The sequence below is a fragment of the Syngnathoides biaculeatus genome, chromosome 5 (genome assembly GCF_019802595.1).
Source record: "Syngnathoides biaculeatus isolate LvHL_M chromosome 5, ASM1980259v1, whole genome shotgun sequence".
Classification (NCBI taxonomy): domain Eukaryota; kingdom Metazoa; phylum Chordata; class Actinopteri; order Syngnathiformes; family Syngnathidae; genus Syngnathoides; species Syngnathoides biaculeatus.
The window spans coordinates 4593686-4609499 of NC_084644.1; the positions used below are offsets into that span (position 1 = coordinate 4593686).

General features: G+C 47.1%; 2 protein-coding genes across 7 annotated transcripts in view; one reads left to right on the plus strand and one right to left on the minus strand.

Annotated features, from left to right (window-relative positions):
• The window catches only part of st14 (ST14 transmembrane serine protease matriptase), an 80342-nt gene that overhangs the window by 28689 nt on the left and 35839 nt on the right, over positions 1–15814 (minus strand). The window lies entirely within an intron of this gene.
• Positions 1–15814, plus strand: part of aplp1 (amyloid beta (A4) precursor-like protein 1) — a 38266-nt gene that overhangs the window by 5020 nt on the left and 17432 nt on the right. Inside the window, exon 1 of one of the 2 annotated variants that reach the window (XM_061819450.1) lies at positions 9222–9349. The exons of the other annotated variant lie outside the window; for it this stretch is intronic. The gene's annotated coding sequence lies outside the window, so the exon portion shown is untranslated. Of the gene's footprint in view, positions 1–9221; positions 9350–15814 lie in introns of those variants that run through there. 2 annotated transcript variants of the gene reach the window in all.

The window sequence follows — 15814 nt, forward strand, 5'->3', positions numbered from 1 at the left end:
ATGCCTCCATCTTTGTAATTCTTCCTCCACTTGCTCCCTGCTTTCACTGCATATCACGATATCATCTGCGAACATTATCGTCCAAGGGGAAGAGACGTACAGTACTACTATTTAAAAAAAAAAAAAAAAAAAAGCGTTGACGTCCTGGATTTCGTTGGGTACTGCCCTCACTTGGGCCCGATGCAGCTGTCATGAAATGAATGATCGTATGCACGCCTTTATTTGGCGCCCCACCAAAGATTTCATGAGTTCTTGTGATCAGAGTTTCATTTAAAAAAACAAATGTTTGAGCGGCCTGCATTTGAGTAGCATTGAGTCCAGGGTCTGGGATCGGCTCCAGCTTTCCTGGTGACCTTAATGAGGACAAGCAGCACAGAAACTGGACCGACGCTTGGCTTGTTCAGTTCTTGCCTAATCGTGCGGACAAACAAATTTGCTCTTGTTTTTGTGCTTTCAATGCAATTCATTGCTCACGTGCATTGTTATGCATCTCACATTATGAAATGAAATGTTTGTGGCCTTTCCGTTCTCAAAGGTGGGATAATGTGAATAAAGGAAAACAATCAAAACGTTTTGATGTTAAAAAATGCTCTAGTGCTTGATATTAAATTAGTAATAAAGTCGGGTAGTAAATATTGACCAAGTATCTTCAATAATTTATCTTGTTTTGATATGTTTGGTTTTATTGTTATTGTTTGTGAGAGCGGCAGTGTTGACATGGCAACACATTTGCTATATTTTCGTTAGGTTGTACATGGATATAATCCCGCCAGTAGCGGTTAGCGGATTTTGTGTGTTATTATTGCATGGCTGGGGTTTCTCCTCCCACGTTCCAAAAACATGCATGTATGGTTAAAAAAAAAATCATATTGTAGGTGAGAATGTGAGCGTGAATGTTTGCTTGAACAACAAACATATCAAAATTCCCGCAAAACACACTCCCGATTTAATGCTGGTATAACTCAATTAATTTAGTTTCTTTCAATTTGATTTCTTGTAAGATGCAAACTTTAAGATGTCCCAATAATTTGCTGGCATGCTCGCGTGGAGCCATGTTGGATTCGACAACCAACATATGTGCCGGGAGAGGCGGAGGCGAGTCAAAGGGTCCTGGAGCCGAAGCGGCGTGACGGAACCGAGGCGTGATGTACTCAAAGAGAAGAAGAGCACAATAGGGAGAACATTTTGGAGTGGCGGGAGATGAAACAAAAATGAGTGAGTCACACAATCGCTGCGTTGTCACCAAACAGCCCCCCACCACCACCCTCCTCACCGCGAGCAGAAAATGTCGAGCTTTGCCGGGCGATTCGGTCCTGCGGACTCAAGCACCCCCCGCATCATCTGCCGCACGATTTGGGGGAGAAAAGAAGAGGACAAGCAGATTTTTTTTCCCCCCTCTTTCACTGTCTCACACACACAATGCGGCCCTTCGCTTAATTAATTTGGGAGCCAAGAGATAATCAGGTTCCGCTAATGGATTCCTGCGTGCGCGGCACTACTCCGTATATCCGAGTGCCAGTGGGCACCAAATGTTATTGTAGCACAAGTCTGACCTGTTCTCTGTATGTGCCCCCCACCCCCCAAATCTTTGGAGACACACACGCAGAGGCTTGGCCTCGAGCTGCAGGGTCAGAGTAAATTCCAAACAGCGCTGAAACAGGAAAGATCATCTGGAGCACATTACCCCGTTTTCCCATCGCGCGAGTCCTTGCGCTGGCTCTATTTTAAGGTGTTCGTGTTGCGTTTAATGCCCCGTGACGGGCAGGCAGCCGGCCCAACGTGTACCCACCCTCTTGTCTGGCGTAGGTTCCAGCTCACCTGTGACCCCCTGCGAGGTCGCCCGCTATGGAAAACCTGACCTGGCGGCCGACAGGATACTCTCATTCCATATTTTGTGTTTGTCGCGAGGAATGAAGGCCTGAAAGTGCAACCGTCGCTCTCCTTGCCCACATGCGAGGGCATCACAATAATTGCTCCATTTTATTTTTTCACTTGAGCAGCGACGTGGCCGAAGCTCAATTTTGGCTCACAATGCGAAACAAAAGCTCGGCCCCAAAGGTTCATAAATTTTCTCTCGCGACGATGTGAATCCTTCTCTGACTGTCAATCAAAAGCGAGCGTTATCATCTTGGTAACCGCAGAGTATTCGATGATGCTGCCCGTATTTTTGGAACCTTTTCGGATGTTTGTCTGTGAGAGATACGAGGCGAGCCCTCCTAATCTCATCCCGCTCAGGAGTCTTGCGGGGTAACGATACGAGCGCCGCGCGAGGTCTTCGCACCCTGCGCAGCTTCCTCGGGTTTCCGCGGAACCGTTCGATTCAAGGGCGAAGCCGCCAGCTGGAAGTTTTAAAGGAGGGCCCTTTGAAAACATCTGCAGTTCAGTGATAACACTTGTCCTCTATGCTCAGAAAAGAGGATGTGGGGATAGGGGGGAGGGGGGTTGACGGGCGCCGTTAAATAGATTGAGGGCCGACTGGCGAGAGGAGACTTTCGCTGTGGCACAGTCGAGCATTTGAAAGATGAAGGAGGGCAGACAGAGAACGAGTGTAAATGGAGGAGAATGTTATGAGGGTTTGCAGGGTTGGAGTGTTATGCTAATGGGGGCCAGCCCGATATCGCATCCAGCAGACGGGAGAGCGCAGAGATCCGTCTTTGTCACGGGCGGAGATTCGTAGGTGCCTATGAAATGAAATAAGGGAATCGGGCAAGAGACGCGTTGTTTCATCCTCGACGTCCGCCGCATCGCAGCGATGACTTCATAAAGACGGCCCGCCGGAGGGGCCGCATCAATTATTGAAGGCCGCGGAAAGGTCTGCGCTGCCGCTCGTCACGCACACTTTGGGCGGGTTTGTCACGCTCCCCCCTGCTCCCTGCCCCCGCATCAGAACCCCCACCCCCCCTCGCATGGCTCATCTAATCAGGCCTCGTTCCAGCCTCCCCTCCACGTGGCCAGTGACATCTTAACTCTTCCTTCTTCGTTCTTTGATTTTGCTTGAACGACCGAAGCTGCTAAAACTGTTCTTACAAACGCCACCAAATGAAGAGGTTAGCGTTTTCCCGTTTCTGGATGACTGTATTGTCATTTAATTTCCCCACGTCAAGCACATCTCAAAACAGTGTGTGCATCGAAAATTGGGTTTGTCGGGATCGCATGACGCACTGAATTAACATCGTGACCCAAATCCAAAAGTCTGGTGCTGATCCAAAACTGCAGTGTTACATCTTGCCCCATCCACTGGTTCCCCACATGAGTGCAATTTGACCATATGTGAGTGACTATTCTTGTCTGAGGATATCACAAATTGATTATGGTGGCAAAGAAGGGGAAAATAGTGGTCCTGTTGTGCATTTTCAGACTTTTTGTCCAAATATACCTTTCTGGCAGTCCTTTTGGTTTTAAATTCCCACCCAATAAGGACACATTTTCTTCACATTTTGCCCTCCCCTCTCCCGAGACCCAATGTTCCCGCGGTAATTGACTCCGTGGTCAGTGAGAAAGAGCTTCCAGCAACTTCCAGCAAATCTCTTTTCATTGACTTTGCACAGATGGGACGTTGTGTGAAAAGTCTGAATCCCCAACTTATTCTGTAGATCAGTGGTTCCTAACCACCACTGGGCTGAGCCAGGCCACAAACTCCCTTGGCCAAGCAAAGGCAGAAAAGAATAATACAGTCCTTCTGAGGTGGGGACCCCCCATCTGGTTCCAAACCAATCACAGGGCATATCCAGAATATAAAAATAACTGTTCACATTCACATACAGTAGGTGCATCACTTCACCTAGTATGGAAGTTTTTGGAACGTGACATCATAAATCTTTCCGGGGAGATGGGGAAAGCCGGCAATGTTTAAATCATGACCGCTTCGATTGTAATACGACTTCAGATTTTGCACTCGTTGACAGTCGTGACAATTCTGGTTCATTTCATCTCTCTAACTTTATGATTAATAGAATTAGAAAGGACCCTTCAGTCCTGTGCTCCTTCTTGTTGGGGGTGGTGATGGATAGGATGACAGATGAGGTTAGACTGGATTCCCCTTGGATTACGATGTCGACAGATGACATTGTGATCCACAGTGAGCGTGTGGAGTAGGTGGAAGAGCAATTGGAAAGATGGAGGCATGCACTGGAAAGGAGAGGAATGAAGATGAGCTGAAGTAAAACAGAATATATGTGCGTGAATGAGAGGGGCGGAGGGAGAAGAGATAGCGAGGGTGGACGACTTCAAATACTCGGGGTCAACAATCCGGAGCAACGGTGAGTGTGGGACGGAAGTGAAGAAACGGGTCCAAGCGGGTTAAAACAGCTGGCGGAAAATGACAGAAGAGTCTCTGCACCAGGCAAAAGAGCGAGAGGAAGACCAATGAGAAGGTTGGAGGATGTTGTGCGGGAAGGCGTGAGGGCAGTTGGTGTGAGAGAGGAGGATGGAGGAGAGCGGCTGACATGCAAAAAGATGTGGCGACCACGAATGAGCCCTCGCAGCGTGTGATTTGCCAAGATCCCAAAAAGCTGTCTAAAAAATTGCTTGCGCTGTCAGTGGGCTTGTTGGGTGTGATCTGTTCCTTTTTGCGACACAATTGACCACCGCTGTGAAAGTGGTAGAGAACAGACATGTTTTTTTCTTTTGCGCTTTTGGTATATTTGAAGGTTTCCACCTTGGAAATTTTTTGGGAAAACACTCCAAGTGCACCCGCTCCTACGAAGTGGCCATTGGATTTATCTGCATGACAATGTGTTTAAAACGGGACAGAACGTGCCAAAACTGCTCTGGAAGAGCCTAGCACTGATTGGGTTCGTGCGCCGGAATGATCCAGAAGCGAGGAAATGTAGATTTTAAAGGAGTTTCGTTACATAAATGAAATCGCATGACTCCTTCTTGTGACTCGCCCCAAGAAAGCCCTGAACAGATCATTTAGATGCTCCCGAAGCGAATTGCCGAATCGAAAGTGCGTTTCACTGGTTTCTGTTTCTGACATTTCAAAAACATTTCCACGAGGAGAAAAGATCGGTTCTCCCCGTCGCTTCTCATTCTGCCGACGTTTCCTCCTCGCCAAACTCACCGCATTTTACACCTGCTTTTCACAAGCGATATTAAAGACGCACAATCAGTCATGCAGCAATGCGCATCACGTTTGATAAACACAAAAACACTTTTGGATATTCAGGTAGAAACGCGCAGAACGATTTGCAATTTTGGCCCCCGTTTAGCAGACCCAATCCTGGCATACCTGTCAACTTTTCGGAGTGCCAACCTGTATCAACTACCAAAAAAAATCCTTATAGAGACCAAAAAAATCCTTCTAACATTTCGAAGCAAATTATATCTCAAAATAAGGGAGGGGAAAAAAAAACCCACAAAGTTCTCCCATGATTTTTATTGTAGATCTCCATAATTAATCTGAAGTTAATGTCTAATTATCAAAGTCTACTTAGTGGCATTACTGTGTTCGGAATTGTATTCATGTGTCACTTTCTTCAAAATAGAAATTTTCAGAATCCGTATGATTTGTGATATACGGCCGTATACGTAAGATTCACCACAAAATCCTTATGAACTACGGCTAAACCGTGCGAGTTGACAGGTATGTCCTGGGTGCGCCGGTGTAACGGTCTGAGCGCCCCCCCGTGCTGAAAAGTCTCCTTGTGATGAATGCGCATGCGTTACTAACAGGGGAACTCTGGGTACGGAGCAGACGCTTACTGGGAAATCACCCGGTCTCATCGTTCCCCTTCTTCTACATAGAGGGAGCTAGCATAAAAAGATATACACATATATGTACGTTCCCTGTGTTTGTCTTTGAGACGTCCATGGCGACAAGTTGGCGAAAGGCACACGTTGAAGCATGGAAGGGGATGTTTCAGACTGGCCGGAAGTTTACAAAATATATGCACATGCGCACTCATCACAAGGAGACTTTTCAACACCGGGAGCGCTCAGACCGTCACGCCGGGTGAGAAGATCCTCTTCCACATCTGTTTGCGCTCGCAATCAAGTTTGTAAGTCAGGACCCGTAGTTTTGTTTCACAAAGTGCGGAAAAATACTTAAGGCTCCGTCACACCGTGACGTTCTGGTCAACGTTCTCTGAACATTTCAATCGTTCTATTTTTCAGCGTTCTCAAATGAGGATGACACATCTGGCGTGTGATTAACGTGTGTCGAACGCATGACTAACGTGCGTCTAACGCACGAGAAGCGTGTAACAGCGACCAAATAAGATACCCCTAAAAACCATTAGCGTGTGCTAACGTGTCACTGGCGCGCGACCAGCGATTTGTCAACGTTAGACGAGCGTGTCGAGCGTGTGACGAAACGGGTGAATAACGACAGAATAGCGTTTTGCTGGCGTGTAATTTTTCTAATTTCATAGTCACTTCAGTTGTTCTCGTGAGTTTGAACAGTCAGCATCATGCCGCCTACACGAAAAAAAAGGTGGGGTGCGGACTTCAGCAACTAGCGCTGCAAGTAAGAATGCAAAGCCTTTTCACTAGCAATGTCTTTGGAGGAAAAAGAACACCAGGAGGAAGAGCACGTCCGAGAAGTAACGCACCATGTGACACCCCCTTGACACCCTAAACACCATGAAAACCCCAGTGATGACGGTCCGACGGTAACAAACGATAAGAAACAACAAAGTCACAACCAAGTAACGACCGACTAACGATAGCCAAACGCGTGCAACGCTCGGCGAACGTTAGTGAAACGTTCCACGAACGTTCTTGAACGTTCTGCAGCATTTTTTTAAAATTAAACGTTGATGAACGCTGGTCTCGGTGAGAACTTTTGTGCATGTTCAAAACTTTTTTTCCGGACCGGCGTTCTCCGCCGATTCCCGGCGATCATTGACGTTCACAAACAAAGCTCTTCCGGCGCTATCCCGGCGACCGTGGGCGACTACCAACGTTTCCTCAAACGCTATAGAACGCTGAACAGAGCGTCATGGTGTAACGGGGCCTTTAGTTACATTATTCTTAGTAATATGACAGGTATGTAGTCGTCATGCTAATTGGAAAGGCTCACGGCTTAGTATTCAATAAACAGATGCCGCAGTCAGCGGGCTTGATCATTTTAGGTGGGCCTGAAGGGTGTGTGTTGCGCAAGACACTCGAAATTGTAAAAGTGTAAAGAATCCTTAATGATTACAAGGCTGTGCTATTCTTTTCATTTTTAGCTCCGAGCAACTACTTCGTGGATCCGTTCGGTGGGGCCTGGAATGGCATGTAAACAAGCAGCAGGCATGGAGGTGGAACGCATCGCTAACTAACCATTAAGCAAGCCATCATTGACCTGCTGAGGCGAGAAGGTCCGCTCACAAAAAACATATGTGGACTCCATAATGAGACGCCACACGCAGGGAGGGAGGATTTTACAACGCAGGAGCCAGGGAGACTGAGTGACAAGCAGGAAAGTCTTTAGGGAAGCAGTTGCTACGGCAACAGGGAAGGTAGGCTGCTCCCGTGGGTGGTGTTGCCATGGAAACCAACCTCAGCGGCCAAGTCATGCCGAATGGGGGAACGTGAAGTATAGAGGGCTAAAAATGAGATGGGTGTTCACGGGCAAGCGAGCGAGCGGCTAATGCGAAACGTGAGCGCGTCGACTTTCCCTTCATCGCGACTCGTTTGGAGCCCCGGCAAACGTCATATGCGAAGTAATACAATTCATTTTTTTTTTTTTTTAACATCAAAGCCGAAAACACGCAAACATATGCTGCGTGGTGGAAATGGTTTTTACGATGCACATAAAGCAAAAAAATTCAAAGTGCCGTACGCCTTACCGCACATTTGCAATACATAAAATTGCCATCGGTTGGAATCAAAATGGAAATAGCGCCTGATGGCGTCCTCCCCCCCCCCCCACCACCACCACTCGCCCGCACCCCCACTTTCTCTTGCCCGGGCCTTCCGCACAATGCGCTGCATACACGTGTATAAAAGGGAAAGCTTCATTTCCATAAAATGCATCTCGCGGGCAGACTCCCGGGGGAGCGGCGTGATGAGATTGCAATTGCAAGCATGCATAAATATGAGACGCGAGGACGGAGTGATATATGAATGTTTTAACCCACGTCCTCCCCCTTTTCGCTGCGGCCGCCCGCCATCCCTCGGCAGGTGATTAGACTCTGACACGTGTGTGTGTGTGTGTGTGTGTGTGTGTGTGTGTGTGTGTGTGTGTGTGTGTGTGTGTGTGTGTGTATAGTTTACGTATGAAAATAAAGGAGGAGTTGTCAGATTAATAACTGAGCATATGCACGTCCGGGCTTTTTAGCGGAAAGGTTTTAAATCCTCATAGAGCCTTTTATTTAATTTCCGTAAACAGCAGTTTGTTCGGGAGGCCGTTAGAAGAAATGAGATAAGTTATTACTTTTGATCTACTCATCCTGTTATTTATTATGCAGTGCGTGCACACAAAGCGTGATCATAACTTCTGCTGTTAATCTGATGCTTGCTGGTTGCTAAAGAGAAGGGATGTGACCAAATATAAGATTGTCAGGGGATTTTGTGTGCACGTTACTATTTTGTCCGTAGGTGCCACGAAAGGTGCTACGGAAATAAAGATGTCGTTATCATTCGTAACAGAGGATAATTGTGGAACCCTAGTGAGGATAAGCCAGTGCAGAAAAACGAACGGAGGGCCGTTAAACTCTCGCCAAGCGGTTTTGGAAGCGGCATCTCTCGCTCTTAATGAAATTGGAAATCGTGCCGTGGACCTCCGGAATCACATGCAGACCCAATCGCCAAATTGCTATTAAAATGGATTTCGTCGGGGCGATTGCTGGGTCATAAATGGCGCCGAATCTTCGCGGTCGGAGGATAGCGAGCACAATATGGGCCCCGGGGGGGCTTTGAGCTGTAAAGGCGATGACATCATAGCCATCTGATTGGTTGTCAAGTAACGAGAGTTGGATAATTACAAATATCCCCACTTAGAGCTAATGAGATCCAGTCGTAAAGCTTTCCGGTCAAACGTAAACAAAATGTGGCTGAGGAAAGAAAATAGATAAGAGAGAAGCGATAATGAGAGATCGCCAACGTTTTTAGCAGCTTTGGGAACATTTTTGAATCATATTTGTTGGAAAATAAGTTCATATAACAGTGACATAGTAATATATCTTGAAACTTGTTAACATCATCTCATATTGTCGCTAAAAATCAATAAAGATCATTTAGAAACAGCATTTTCAAGGCAATGCACTTTTCCTGGTCGAAATTCAGATTTTTTTTTTTTTTTTACTTGCAGGGTTTTTGGAACGGGGAAAAACAATACTGTCACAAACCTCTGGTATGGGGCTGGACCCAAATGCAGGACTCCAAGGCGAGGACATGATGTTAGGCGTAGTTTTATTCAAAGGTGAGGTCATACACGGTCTAAGCAGTCCGAGAAAGCAGAGGTACAGAAACGCTAAGCAAAGGCACGAGGCAGGATCCAAAAACGTGAAGCGAGGTCTGATGACTAGGAGACAAACTATCAACTAGGACTTGACTATGGAAACATAAACCAAGACAGGACTAAACTGAGGTGGCACAGAAACACTGTGACGAGGATAGCTCGACACGACACTATTTTCAGTGGTGGAGATTCCTACTGTCAGTGAATGCAACTCACTGACACAGGGCACAACGCACAAGGAACTGGTCAATGCCAGTGACCAAAACTCCAACTTAAATACACCATCTAATTACAGTCCCAATGTTCAACCGCCTATATACATCCATTTTCTTAGCCGCTTATCCCCACGAGCCAATTCCAACTGTCAACGGGGAGTACACCCTAAACTGGTTGCCAGCCAATCACAGGGCACATGGAGACAAACAGCCGCATTCACAATCACACCTCGGGGCAATTTACAGTGTCCAATAAATGTTGCATGTTTTTGGGATGTGGGAGGAAATCGGCGTGCCCGGAGTAAACGCACGCAGACACGGGGAGAACATGCAAACTCCACACAGGCTGGGCCGGGATCAAACCCGGGTCCTCAGAACTGTGAGGCCAACACTTTCCAACTGAGCCACCGTTCTCCCTGGACTCTATGCTGATATTATATTCGATGATTATGGCTCAACATTGAACTTGCTTGATATCATTAGAAGAAGAAGAAGCAGCAATTCATACAAAAAGCATTTTTCATTCTCGAAGTGAGAGCATTTGCATCAATATTCAGCGCATTCAAATGCCGAGCTGCTGTAACAGAAGATGGCAGGTCGTTTGCATTGTTTACATTCTTCCGCGCCTGCAGAAACTGCAAATCGCGCGAACATTACGGGATGTTTCAGCACGACCCGCAGCGGCGAAATCTCCGCTAAGCCTTTGATTCTTTCAATCCCCCCCCCCCAACCCCCACCCCCCGAAATCACATCTGCGAGCGCTCAGCGTTCGGCGTGAGCATGTTGGCGCACCCGTGTCGTGTTGCTTAACCGGGATGGAGCTTTGGCTCCGTCGGTTATGTAACACCGCAAAATAAAAATCCATCTAGAAAATCACCACGAGATAAAATCTTTTTTATATCTGGCGAGATTGAAGCAATTTAAATGCAATTCATGTTTGCAGCCCGCTTTTGTGTCGATGTTATTCTGAAAGCTTTTTAACCTCCCACGCTCTCGACAAGATGCGGCGATGCATTTTGTTCAAAAATGTCCCGCTATGTTGTTTTTTGCGGCTCAAACACGCTCAGTGGGGTCACAGCAGTGTGCGAGTCACGCAGAAACAAACGAAAAAAAAACAACCACACTTTTTGAAATATGGGCGGAACACGAGTAGTAGCACCGCGTCAGGTGATTACGACCCATTGGCTCAAAAGCGTTTGGTTATTTTATTTCCACGGTTTGGGGAATTCGACATGGCCTCGCAAATCCGAGAGTGAGTACAGCTCGCAGATTTATAAAGATAAAGAGAGGGCATGTGTGAACATGATTTTTTTTTTTTTTTTTTTTGAATCATGAGTCATCTGCGTGTCAGCTCTGAAAAGTGAAGTCTTCCTTGCTTGCCCCTCGGGCAAAAGAAGCCGGCTGCCACGGTGCTATCGTTCGTCGGCCATTTCTCTTATCTCGCGAGTTCACGTGGTAGGCAATTCATCCCTTATTACGCTTGGCATTTGCAAAAGGTCACCGCGGGAAGGATTTGTCACCCCTGATGACAGCGGCCCCCGCAAAGGCCTCGCCCGGGTCGTGTGACATCACCGGCCGGCGTCCGTCAAACTTGCGCCCGCAACGCCGGTGGACGTATTTTAGGTTACGCTTCAAAATAACCTGAATACAAAATATCACAATAAATGGTAACAAGCGGCAGAGCGATTAATTGTTGGAATCAAATTATTATTATTATTATTTTCTCAGGGTGATTTCGGTGTGGCGGCACCTTAAAGCAGTGGGCTCACAGTTCTGAGGTCCCGGGTTCAGTCCAGGACCTGCCTGTGTGGAGTTTGTATGTTCTCCCCGTGCCTGTGTGGGTTTTCTCCGGGTGGGCACTCCGGTTTCCTCCCACATCCCAAAAACATGCAACATGAATTGGACACTGTAAATTGCCCCGAGGTGTGATTGTGATTGGTTCTCTGTCTCTATGTGCCCTGTGATTGGCTGGCAACCAGTTCGGAGTGTACCCCGCCTACTGCCCGTTGACAGCCGGGATGGGCTCCAGCACTCCCTGCGACCCTCGTGAGGATAAGTGGCTAAGAAAATGGATGGATATATAGTCCATAGATTTTTTTTTTGTTCAACTAATCGGAATTAGGGCGACGCAGGCACTGATGCCCAAAGATTTTGGATTCGAGGTGGGTCGTGAGGATAAGCACCGAAGAAAATGGATGGATGGATGGATGGATGGATAGATGATTTAGGTGTTGTTTTTCCCCCCATAAATATATTTCAAAGCACATCCCCGCTATTGAAAGAAAATGGAAAAAAAATGAGAGAAATGGACCGATGGATAATAACTGATATCTGCTCTGTAAGGACTGTAGCAATCGTAATGTATCGAGCAAAATATTGCAACATGATAATATCGTGAGCTGCTCCGTGTATTCCCAGTCCCACTCGCAAGTAAATCAAAAAAAAAAAAAATTCAGGAGCCAGTTTTGGCCGCTTATTGAGAATCCGCACGACGCGCAGCGATTATGAGGCCATCTGCTCCCACCGGGCTCAGATGGAGACTGGACTGTTGTAATCTGCTCCGATGAGGCTGGATTTAGAGAAGACTATCATGGTAGTACATATTTTGCTACTAAATGCTTGAGAAAAAAAAATTGGCGTTGCATTAATCAAATGATGTCCAGTGGAATCTCCAACGCAGCAAAACTGAGATAAAAGAAGGAATCCTAATGTTGTATTTTGGTGAGGGGAATACAGAAGGTTGATAATGATTGCGATGATGAAAGGATGGATGGATGGATGGATGGATGGATGGATGGATGGATGGCTGGAATATGGCAACGAAACTTGACTGTTTTGACTCCTCATTTTAAGACCGGATGACATCATTTGAAGTAAAAGACGGGCAGCTGTGTTCACTGTCACTGTGTCGGGACTCACATCTCAGGGACACGCAATAATCCTGCTCGGGCATGTTTGCACCGTGTCATGACAGTCGCGCGACTACGTACACGATGAGTTTCGCTGTACAACCGTCGGCTCATTTTCTACTCTTCCCAGTTGTGGAGGTCTAAAAGTGCGTCGACCAGCCTTCCTCTTTACCGTCCAATAACGAGTCATTTGAGTTTAGTTTTATTTTTTCTTAATTTCACTGCTGTGGCACGATGGTAGGGTACGTTTTAGCGCACCGTTTAAACATTCATCCATTCATTTTCTTAGCCGCTTATCACACGTGTGATTTTTTTTTTTTATTTTTGTTTTATGCTTATTGCCGTGAAATCGTTACTGAATTTATGACTTCAAGCCCATGTTAGGGTAGCTTAGTTGGGGAAAACTATGACGCTTTCGTACAAGTTTGAGTACCATCGTCGCCGTAGGAGCAAAACTACATCGGAAATGGAGGACCAATGTACTCCGATTGGTAATAGCCATCCAATCTTTTTCTTTGCCGCTTATCCTCACAAGGCTCACGGGATTGCTGGAGCCTATCCCGAGCTGTCAACGTTACACCCCCGGACTGGTTGCCAGCCAATCACAGGGCACACGGAGACAAACAGCGGGGGGGGGGGGGGGATGCGGGAGGAAACCGGGGTGCCAGGAGAAAACCGCCGCACTGGATTTGAATTTTGTACAGCATTCGATCAATTGCTGTCGGGGCGCAGTACGCAATCGTTGGAGCACAATGCGTAATGTTCCCTGCGCTCCCCTCTGAATGGAAAATGAATGTATTCAATCAGTCTCGAGTCAGAGACGGATAATAACGCGTTTCAGTGCGCAAAGCTCCTTCCCCCCTTTGTCCCCTCGTGCTCAATGAGAGGCCCTCCGACTAATGTTGCCCCTCTCTGGCAAACGCACGCCGCGCCAGGAAGACGTCGGATGGAGCCTGTGAATAATTAACTCGCATGATTACAGTTGATGAACGCTCACAAATCTAGCGGCTCATTTAGAGCGAGGAAGGCGACGGGCGCTGAAGTACAATTGGCGGCGTACGTCACAGCGTCGTGTCGAAGCTGCAAGGATTCGGGGATATTAAATACAGACGGCGTAGATGGAGCTCGGCCGTAATGGGGGGTGACAGGGGAAAAAGGGAATATCGAGAAAAATGGAAGGAGGGCTGTCGAGATGGGGGCACGCCTGCCACTCAGCCATCTGCGACGGCGGGGAGCACAAAGACGCGCTCGTTAGAACCTTTGTGTACGCGGGCGGGTTTTGTACATTGCGCGGCTTAGTCGCGCATCTGAGTCCGATCTATGTGAACGTGTTCTCTGCGTGCAATTGGCAATCGGTGGCAATTTTCAGTCACGACGCGGCTGAGCTCTCTCTAGAAGAGCACCAGTCATCGTCCATCCATCCATGTTCGGCGCCACTTCTCCTGTTCGGGAGTCACGGGGGAGCTTGACCCTACGGTATTCCGGACTAGACTGCGTGCCGGGAAATCACAGGGCGCGTGTGGGGACCGGCACCCTTTCACACTCACATTTACATCACTGAGTGGTTAAGTGAACACACGTTGCGTGTTCGGACCGGCTGTCAGGCGAGGGAGCAGCTCCGGCATCCACGTGCATGTCCACTGTGAGAGAGAAAAATCCAGTTCCAATTTATTTGTGTGATAGAGCTGCAAATAAATATTTGAACACCTGAGAAAAGCAATGTTATGATTTGGTACAGGAGCATTTGTTTGCAATTACAGAGGTCAAACATTTCCTGTAGTTGTTCACCAGGTTTGCACACACTGCAGGAGGAATTTTGGCCCACTCTTCCACACAGATCTTCTTGAGATCAAACAGGTTTCTGGGCTGTTGATGAGAAACACGGAGTTTCAGCTCCCTCCAAAGATTTTCCATTGGGTTTAGGTCTGGAGACTAGCTAGGCCACACCAGAACCTTGACATGCTTCTTACGGAGCCACTCCTTGGTTTTCCTGGCTGTGGTTTGGGTCATTGCAATGTCGAAAGTCCCAACCACGAACCATCTTCAGTGCTCTGACTGAGTGAAAGAGGTCGTTCCCCAAAATCTCACAACACATGGCCGCGGTCATCCTCTCCTCAATACAGTCCCGTCGTCCTGTCCCATGTGCAGAAAATCACCCCCAAAGCATGATGCTGCCACCCCCATGCTTCACAGTAGGGACGGTGTTCTCGGGAGGGAACTCATCGAATGAATATCTTCCTCCAAATACGGTTAGTGGAATTAAGACCAAAAAGTTCCATTTTGCTCTCATCTGACAACAAAACCTTCTCCCATGACTCCTCTGAATCATCCAAATGGTCATTGGCAAACCTAAGACGGGCCTTGACATGTGCTGGTTTAAGCAGGGGAACCTTCCGGGCCATGCATGATTTCAAACCATGACGCCATGTTTAGCGTCTTCCATTTTCTCGTGATTGCTCCAACGGTGGACCTTTTTCCACCAAGCTGCTTGGCAATTTCTCCGTAGCCCTTTCCAGCCGTGAGGAGTTGTACAATTTTGTCTCTGGTGTCTTTGGACAGCTCTTTGGTCTCGCCCATTTTACAAGTTTGAGACTTACTGATTGCATAAGGTAGACAGGTGTCTTCATGTAGCTAACGACATCACACAGGCGCAACGGAGTCAGGATAATACCTGGAGTGGAAGTGGACTTTTAAAGGCGGACTAACAGGTCTTTGAGGGTCAGAATTCTTCAGTCTGCGCAAACCTGGTGAACAACTACAGGAAACGTTTGACCTCTGTAATTGCAAACAAGGGCTACTGTACCAAATATTAACATTGGTTTTCTCAGGTGTTCAAATACTTATATGCAGCTGTATCGCACAAATAAACTGTTGAAAAAAAATCATTCATTGTGATTTCTGGATTTTTCTTTTGAGATGATCTCTCTCACAGTGGACATGCACCTACGATGAAAATTTCAGACCCCTCCATGATTTCTAAGCGGGAGAATTTGCAATATAGCAGGGTGTTCAAATACTTGTTTTCTTCACTGTAAGTGACGGTCTGACGGAAGAGTTGAATCCTTATTCTCATTGACGTGATTTAGAAATACATTTAGGTCTCGTCAACTTGCCAAAGGTGGGTGAGTTTCCAAAATGGTGGGCAGCACAGCGACTGCCACAGTATTGGAAATCACAATACTCCAGCACGCTTCGGTCTCATGTTAATTTGCAGTATGCATTTAGATCTCCCCAGAAAGGGATTGCAGAATATGTTTTCCTGATATCAGCGTCAATGGAAAATGGAAGTATGTGTAATATTT